Source organism: Bombina bombina, chromosome 3 (assembly GCF_027579735.1).
Source record: "Bombina bombina isolate aBomBom1 chromosome 3, aBomBom1.pri, whole genome shotgun sequence".
NCBI classification, from domain to species: Eukaryota; Metazoa; Chordata; class Amphibia; order Anura; family Bombinatoridae; genus Bombina; species Bombina bombina.
The window spans coordinates 25,154,468-25,164,086 of record NC_069501.1 but is presented as its reverse complement, the minus strand read 5'-3'; the positions used below and the strand labels follow the sequence as shown (position 1 = coordinate 25,164,086).

Genomic DNA, 9,619 nt, shown 5'->3' with positions numbered 1-9,619 from the left:
ATCTGACTGCACCACTGAATTTTGTATGATTCATACATTAATTCCTTGGTCTGGTAAAGATACTATTATTTATCGCTTAGAGATAATTGGTCTTCCTGCTAATGGTTCATTACTGTTTCCAGTTTTGTCACATCAATGGGTGTCACATAACATTGATGAATCAAAATGGACACTTGTTGATGTATCATTGTGTCATTCCAATGCAAATTCGTTTATCTTTTCCCTTTCACAATTCCATACAACCAATGAAACATGTTGGGAAAATCAAAAGTCTTGTACCTTGCAAAGTCATTTTAATGTACTTAGACCGGTATTTTATTTAGGATCTGACAGAGTTTGTTTTCATTTATTTAATTCTGATACTATTATATTCCAAACACAGGATAATGTATTTGCTAGTTCTCATTTATTACCTGGTACCTGGTGTAATACTATCCCACTTAAATATATTGCATCATCTAATTGGAATTTTACCATGCCCCAAACTCTTAATATTACTTTAAATTTAACATGGGACCATGTTATGAATTTTTCTGTTTATAATTTACCTTTGGGTATGGGATCACAAATGAAGAAATGGTTAACTGATTCTACTATAATTTCTTCCTTGTTACAAAATCTAAAACATGTTTCTGTAGATACGAAAATTACAGTTGAACATGAACAAGGAATTTTACAATCAGTTACATCTAGTGTTTTACAAGATGCAAATATATCTTGGTGGGAATCTGTATTTGGATATAGTAGTACAGCTACTCAATTTTTTAATATTATGTTACACCCTGTTATTGTTTTAACTATTGTTCAAATTTTTATGTTTATTTTTATGTGTGGTTGTGTTTGTTATCAAAAGCATTTAAACAAAAAATTAGTTAGACAACTTACAACCCTGGAACATCTTAATTCACAACAAAAACGTTATGTACCGTTATATTCTGCTTATTCAGTTTCGCTTGATACAACTAGGCTTCCTAATCCAATTTGACTGACATATAGAATAATTTGATTTCAATATTGTATACTTATACTTTCTTTTATTTTTTTTATTTTTTTTAGGATACTCCTATCTCTCTCTTTTCTTGGTGTCTGGATGGAATTCTTTTGATTTGCACTTGGGCTCTTCTGAATTGATCTGCCTGACTACTACTGGACATGCTGAGGCCTTGTGACAAGTTTACCTATGGTTGCTGCAATCGTTACCTGCAACTAACTGTGTTGTCTACTTGTTTCACCCTATGGTTCTTCCTTGGCCTTTTCAGTGGTTATATACACTATTGTTCCTGTTTGTAAGCACTGTGAAGATTACACATGTTGTATTTCTTGCCGGAACTGCTCCTACAGACTTTATTGCTTTCAATTCTGCAACAAATGTATCTTACTACTAAGGTAGTTATGAACTGAACTTTCTCTGCAATAGCGCTGCTATGGATTTGATTCCTTCAATCAAGACTTGAACATCTTTACCTATGAACTATGTAATTATTGGAACATTCTTTATTGTAGTGTATGACGTCAAATCCACTGTCTATTGTTTGAAATATGTCGGTATATGTCTGGTAGTTTCTTCTGTGTTGGCCCTTAGTGTTTTATCATTGGGATTGTGTCTGACAAAAAGAAAAGAAAGTGGGGGAATGTGGAGTTATAAAATCATGATTAGAATAAATTATAAAATCATGATTAGGAAAATATACAATTTCAAAGAAGAATTACACATTAAATATGTTCTTCATAGATAAAACATTTAGATATAAATTAAGATATAGAATATGGAAGAGTTATAAATTAAATTAACTTAGATAGGATTAGTCAGTTTAGTTAGTAATGGGTTAAATGCTGTTTTAAAGACAATGTATTTAGAACTGTGACATTAACATTCAGTTGCTGTTGTCAATCAAAACACCTATACTGCTAGCTAGACACATAGTATTATTAACACTATAATGCACTGCGCATGAACAAGTTAAAATAGTATTTTCTATATGTCAGCCAAAATTATAAGTCTTTTTAAGGAAGTTAAAATATACAAAGATAGCATTTTCATTTATGGTATGCTTTGATTTCATTGGCTTAAAATGTGTATATAAGCTTTGCCTTTGTATGAGGCTATTGTTATCTTCAGCCTCCAGATCTCGGGGTATGTATTCATCTTTCTGTGATTAATAAATAGTTTATGTCAACTAATATTTGATAAATATGATTATTAATTTAATCTGTTAGATAACCCAGATTAAATATTTGTCTATAGTTAGGGTTTTGTCTAGCCAAGGCATATAAAGTCATATAAGAATAATTCTTACAAGCATCTAATTTTTATCCTCTTTTGCGAGAATCATACATATACATCTGTTGCTAAACACTCATTTAGTGACAGCCCTTAGACAAGAGGTATATACGACAGTGACAACATAACATTTTATACACAAGTGTTAATTAGACAGCACTTAGTCGCTGACCTTTACAGGAAGAGACCACCCCTTGCCGAAGTCCCACCCTCCAAAGAAGCCAAGGCGGAAAAAGTCGTACAACAATGCTAGAGCTTCTAGACTCCCAACAGCCTCAGGACAATAAGGCAAGGGGATACCTAGAGGTCAAAACCACTTAAGCAAAGGCTGGTCTCCACATTACCTCCGTACAAGCGGATGATCACAGGGAGAAAGGGGCAAGCAAACCAACGCCAGTTCCGGGAGGAACCTAAAGCAGGCTAACACACATTCAATGTGCAAATAGCCGCAGCTGGTTCAAACTGCAAACCTTCCGCTTGCTAGGCAGCTAAGCTAACCATCAGGCTACTACAGCTGGCTCCAAGCAAACTCAAGGAGACCACGCCCATTGTCCCTAACAGGGAACAAATATCTCCCAGGCCCCTAAAAGGAGACCTAACATGGAGATCACAAAGGAAGACCAAAAAGTCTCAGAAAAACAGCTAGACAGTACACATTCAATGGCAATAGCTGCAGCTGGTTACAATCTGCAACCTAACTGCTGCAAAGCAGCCAAACTACCCCTAGCTGCTGAGGACCAAGTCCAAAGGACAATCCCAGAGCCTCAAAAGAAAAAGGCAAAACCGTGCACTCGCAGTAAGAAGGCGCTAAGCCCTCCAACTCTCCACCACGTGGGGGAGGAACTCTAGGGTACGAAAATACCAGACACCAGAGAGAATGACGCAGCAGAAACTCTACTGATCAAGTCATCCAAATTGAAGGCTATAAGGACTGAGACAATCCTTCCCGTCTTGTAGAACAACAGGTCCTCTAGAATGCTTAGTTGAATGTAAAACAAATGATAACATGAGCACTCAGTACCTCGACCAGACCAGCCAATCAGAACGGCGCCACTTGTCTGAACAGCCACAAGACAGAACTAAATAAAGCTATTAACCCATAATCTGCCACTCTCCGACATCGCCAACACTATAACAAAGTTATTAACCCCTAAACCGCCGCTCCCCAACATCGCTGCTACTAAATAAACCTACTAACCCCTAAACCTCCGGCCTCCCACATTGCCGCCACTAAATAAACGTATTAACCCCTAAACCTCTGACCTCCCACATCGCCGCCACTAAATAAAACTATTAACCCTTAAACCTCCGGCCTCCCACATCGCCAACACTAAATAAACCTATTAACCCCTAAACCTCTGGCCTCCCACATCGCCGACACTAAATAAACCTATTAACCCCTAAACCTCTGGCCTCTCACATCACCGCCACTAAATAAACATATTAACCCCTAAATCGCCGACCCCCCACATCGCAAAACACTAAAAAGTCAGTAGCTCTCATCCTATTTCAGAAGCTCTCATCCTATTGGCTGATTTGAATTTGAAGATTCAAATGAGCCAATAGGAATGCAACGTATGCCATTTTGAAACGGGTACCTTGCATTCAACTTCAGTGTACGGCAGTGACCGTATGAAAAGAACGCACCGCGCCACCTGGATGATGATAGAAGACGCCCCCGCAATAGATGAAGATGTCACCGTCTGGATTAAGACTTCTCACCGCCTGGATGAAAACTTCTCGCCGCCTGGATGGAGATGGATGTCCGGACTTCAGGAACCATGAGTAGATATTCTGTAGTTAGTGTTAGGTATTTTTTTTATTTTTTGGGGTGGGTTTTTTTCAGATTAGGGCTTTGGGTAAAGTGTAAAAGAGCTGAATGCCCTTTTAAGGGCAGTGAAAAAGAGCTGAATGCCCTTTTAAGGGCAATGTCCATACAAATGCCCCTTTAGGGGCAATGGGTAGCTTAGTTTCTTTTTAGAGTTTTTTATTTTGGGGGGTTGGTTGGGTGGTGGGTTTTACTGTTGGGGGGACTTTGTATTTTTTAACAGGTAAAAGAGCTGTTTAAAATAGGGCAATGCCCTACAAAAGGCCCTTTTAAGGGGTATTGGTAGTTTATTGTAGGTTAGGAGGTGTTATTATTTTTGTGGGTTTTTGTGTGGGTTTTCATAGCGCCAGTATTACAGGTTGTGCATTCAGGCTAAAATGCTTGCGTTACAGCCTATACCGACACGATCCATACCGCCATCTGAGACCAATAGTTATGGATTTTGCAAAACAAAAATGTTTCACTAAACTCATAATTAAACTTTTACATAGTACACTAACACCCATAAACTACCTATTAACCCCTAAACCGCCACCCTCCCATATCGCAAACACTATAGTTTTGAATAGCCAATAGGATTTCAGAAGCTCTCATCCTATTGGCTGATTTGAATTTGAAAAATCAAATCAGCCAATAGGAATGCAAGGTATGCCAATTTGAAACGGCTACCTTGCATTCAACTTCAGTGTATGGCGGTGACCGTATGAAGAGGACGCTCCGCGCAGGATGTCTTCCAGAATAGCTCTGCTCCGCGCCGCCTGGATGAAGATAGAAGACTTCCCTGAGATGGATGAAGGTGTCGCCGCCTGGATGAAGACTTCTTGCCGCCTGTATGAAGATGCATGTCCGGACTTCAAGAACCGTGAGTAGATTTTATGGGGTAAGTGTTTTTTTTTTTGTTTTGTTTTTGGGTGTTTTTTTTTTTTAAGATTAGGGATGGGCACTTGTAAAAGAGCTGAATGCCATTTTAAGGGCAATGCCAGTACAAATTGTCAGGCTACAGATAAATTACATATATATTATATATATATATATATATATATATATATATATATATATATATATATATATATATATGTGTGTGTGTGTAAATAGGACAGGGGAATGTGTTTATGTTTGAAACCATATTTTTATCAGATATTCTTTGAAATAGGATTGCAATTCTGATGTCAGGATTTGACTCAGAAACCCCCACAAATTGAATATACATCTCCAGGCTGAACTACAGACAGCATGTCCCAAGAAACAAAAGGGAAACATTTGCTTCTTAATTAGGAAGTGCAAAACTCTGTACCCCATGCTATGAGTAAGGACGAGGTGTCTGGAATACCCTCTTGAAGCTGGTCAAAATCATAGGGAAACAGTTTTTATGCACATAGGTGTTAATTGCTCCTAAACATCAAATACACGTCTGCATTGCTAGCTAAACAGAAAATATGTTGTATTGTGACTTTTACAACTACTCATGGATTGACCCCATGCTATGTGGGTGGGACAGTGAAGGCCTTAGCCAACAGACAAATGCTATGGTGTGAACTTAAAATTACTGAAAGCAGTGTGGGTTGAAGAATTAACATTTACAACCCCTGTATAACACAGATAAAAAAATAAATACATTTTTGCAAAGGGAACAATACTAGTTTCATATGTGTTTGGAATAATTCAAATAACCCATATATGTATATATATGGGACTGAGACATTTTATATTAAATGAATGATTGCTATGTTGAGTAATAACTACATCAAATACATATGAATGCTTGGATCATTTCTAATAATTATTTCTATTTTTTATTGCAGACAACCATTGGTCATGGGCATCAATCTATGCACTTAGAAAGAGGTGAACCATGGGCAAAGTTCCTGCGTGCAAGAATTGTGGGAGACATAGAGCATACTATATTATATGAAAACATATTAGATATATAAATACCATTAATTTCAGAAACAGGATACATTATTTTAATATAATATACTGTGTTTCATATCAAAATGATCAGAAAATTCATAAGATATTACTTATCCAAAACAAATATTGTGAGTAGTTGTTGCAGTAAATTATGATAAAATGAATAACCATTTCATAGAAATACTGAATTAAGTTGTTAAAATGTTTAGAAATGGTATTGCATGTATTGCTGTGTTGTGCTGTCTGCTGCCACCTAGTGTTATGATGCGAAATTGCAGCCATGAGATGATTGGTTGTTGCAAAGATGCATATCCTTGGCAACATATATTCCCAAATGAATCAATCCATGTTCAGTTGCAAAGAACCAATCCGAGACAAGGCTTCCATGGGCGTTTCCAATACTCACCAATGATAGATAATGATCAAAAAAAGGGGAGGGGTGAGATCAGATGATTTAACCCCAAGCATAGAGACTGAGGAGGAGGCTGCTGGCTAATCCTGGAGGAATAACTACTGTGGTTATTATTAAAGCACACGGCTACTCTTAGACTCCATATGTGAATATCCCCAATTTTGAAACTCTGAGGTGAAATTGAATCTGTTGAGAAACATTGGAAAATGTATATCGATTGGTTTATTTTGTAAAGTATACAAGGTTATTGGTAAGATAAGTTATATGCATAGTCACTACAGTTAAATTACAATTGGAAGATTGGAGAGAGCAAATTGTGCTTTTAAATTGTATTGCATAACCTTTAATAGCTCTTAGCTTGCCTATTTGTATGCAAACATTTAAAGTAAACATTTACTATTGCTGTATGCAGCAGAGTTAAGGAAATAGTTTATATTTCAAGTTAGCATTTCATAGCCTATGTATTGTTAAACTAATCCCAATCTTAAATTGTTTATCTATGCAACTATATAATAATAATTCAGAAGTGTATATTGTATTATTGTTTAAATTTGTATCTGGTAGACTAAGTAACTTATCTGTTCAAGTTCCGATGTTTTAAATTAATACTGTATTAGGATAAATTGCAGTTAAATAGCATAATAGATATATTATCCTATTGTTTATAAGCACTGTTTAGGATTGTATTGCTTGGATGTTAAAAGTTAAAGGTTTTAGTCCCATTGTGTTAACTGAATGAAAGGCTATTTGTAAATAAGGCTGATTTGTGTAGGTAAATTTTTCTGGGCTTTAAGGAGGATAGCATATTTTAATAGTCAGTTTTAACGTATATAATATTGTGTCATATTCTGGTATTGCAAATATATTTCAAGATATTCATGGATATTAACTAAATAAAATAATTCAGGTATTTATATTAATTGTATGGTTTCTAGTAGATGCATGTTGGTTAAGGGTTTCAATTTTTAAGGATAATTATTAAATATATTGTGTTATAACCCTGCCATAAGCTGATATATTATTTGGAGAGCACTACTTAGATTTTCATAAATATACTGACAAAATGCTCCTTTAGGGGCAATGGGTAGTTTAGGATTTTTTAGAGAGAGTTTTTTTTTATTTTGGTGGGTTGGTTGGGTGGTGGGTTTTACTGTTGGGGGGACTTTGTATTTTTTTACAGGTAAAAGAGCTGTTTAAATTAGGGCAATGCCCTACAAAAGGCCCTTTTAAGGGCTATTGGTAGTTTATTGTAGGTTAGGGGGTGTTTTTATTTTGGGGGGCTTTTTTATTTTTATAGGGCTATTAGATTAGGTGTAATTGTTTTTATTTTTGATAATTTTGTTTATTATTTTTTGTAAGCTTAGTGTTTTTTATTTTTTGTAATTTAGTGTTTATTATTTTTTGTAATTTTAGAATTTTTACATTTTTTCGTAATGCTAGATTTTTAAACATTTTTAATTTAGATTTTTTAATTGGTAGTTTTTTTAAATTTTATTAGAATAGTTATGTTAGGTAAATTTATAGTTTAAATTTAGGATTTTTTTTATTTCACAGGTAAGTTTTTATTTATTTAGATATAGTGATATTGTAATTTTAATTTAAAGTTAGGGGTGTCTTAGGTTTAGGGGTTAATAGTTTAATTGTTTTGCGATGTGGGGGGCTGGCGGTTTAGGGGTTAAGAGGTTTATTTAGTGGTGGCGATGTGGGGGGGGCGGAGGTTTAGGGGTTAATCATTTTATTTAGTGGCAACGATGTCGGAGAGCGGGGGTTTAGGAGTTGATTATTTTATTTAGTAGCGGCGATGTCGGGGAGCGGCGGATTAGGGGTTAATAGATTTTATTAGTGTGTTAATAGATTTTATTAGTGTCGGCGATGTCGGGAGCGGCGGATTAGGGGTTAATAACTTTATTTAGGTTTCGGGGGTGGTGGATTAGGAGTGTTTAGACTTAGGGTTTATGTTAGGGTGTTAGGTTTAAATGTAACTTTTTTCCCCATAGACATCAATGGGGTTGCGTTACGGAGATTTTTCATTCCGCACTTCAGGTGTTTTTTCTAACACTCTCTCCCCATTGATGTCTATGAGGAAAAGCATGCACGAACACGTAAACTCAGCCCTTGGATTTTGTACAGTATGGAGCTTAATGCACCATATTGCAACCAGGAGGCTTTTCATAAACTCGTAATGGCAGCGATATGGAGAGTGAAATAACGCAACTTTTTTGGCGTTAGTTTCGCACCCTGTTTAGTGCAAAACTCGTAATCTAGGCGTTTGTTAATAAATGCTGTGTTCTTGGCTGAGCTAGAGTAAACCAACTCGTGGATAAGTACTCTATATATATATATATATATATATATATATATATATATATATATATATAAAACACCTATTATGTCAATGGTCCCTGTCAGACCGTGATAGTTAGTGTGTGAGCCGCCTATTACGATATGTAAGCAATTGAGCTTTAATAATGCTCCAACATAAGCAACCAGAGTATTTAAAAAAAAAGGCACTCAATTACCCTCTAAACCCCTTAACATGTTTTGCCATATTGGCTTTCTCAAAAGTGGAGGCGCCGCGGCTTTCGCAGCCTTTTAACAGAGATTCATGTCAGCTGACTCCTCCTCTTATGATTTCATCTTGGAATATAGCCAATTCGTGACGCTGACATCACAAATAGTCTAAACTGCAAAGGATGGAATGATACATTGTTCTTCAATGTGATATATTAGAAGCTAAAAAATTGGATTCAAAGTTACTATTTCAGGAAAAGAATAGGAGTTAAAACCGGAATGTGTCAGGGTGCCAGGAATCAGACTGAGATGAGAAGTGCAAAAATAATCACACCTTTATTAATAGCAAAAAATAATAAAAAGTCCACAAGTCAAATAACAAGCCAGGAATCAAAACCAGAGCTGGTAGTCAGACGAGCCGAGTCAGGAGCCAAAGCGAATAGTCAGACGAGCCGAGTCAGGAGCCAAAGCGAGTAGCCAGACGAGCGAGAATCAGGAACAAGGAGAACAGCAGAGTCAGGAACAAGCCAGGGATCAGGAGCCAAGAGGAACGTCAGACAGCCAGGTAATACACAGGAGCTCTCACAAACAGGTATGAGACAACGCAAGGGCAAAGCATACTGAACAAAGGCCCTTTAAATAATAAGTGATGAGATCGCAATTCTGAGACTGCATC

At 36.4% G+C, this 9,619-nt stretch overlaps 1 long non-coding RNA gene across 1 annotated transcript; it reads left to right on the top strand.

Annotated features, from left to right (window-relative positions):
* The first annotated feature begins 704 nt into the window (after window positions 1–704).
* LOC128651474 (uncharacterized) lies at window positions 705–2,181 on the top strand. The gene is made up of 2 exons (XR_008401091.1): window positions 705–743; window positions 1,057–2,181. It is a non-coding gene; the product is annotated as an uncharacterized LOC128651474 (long non-coding RNA).
* Window positions 2,182–9,619: the final 7,438 nt, after the last annotated feature.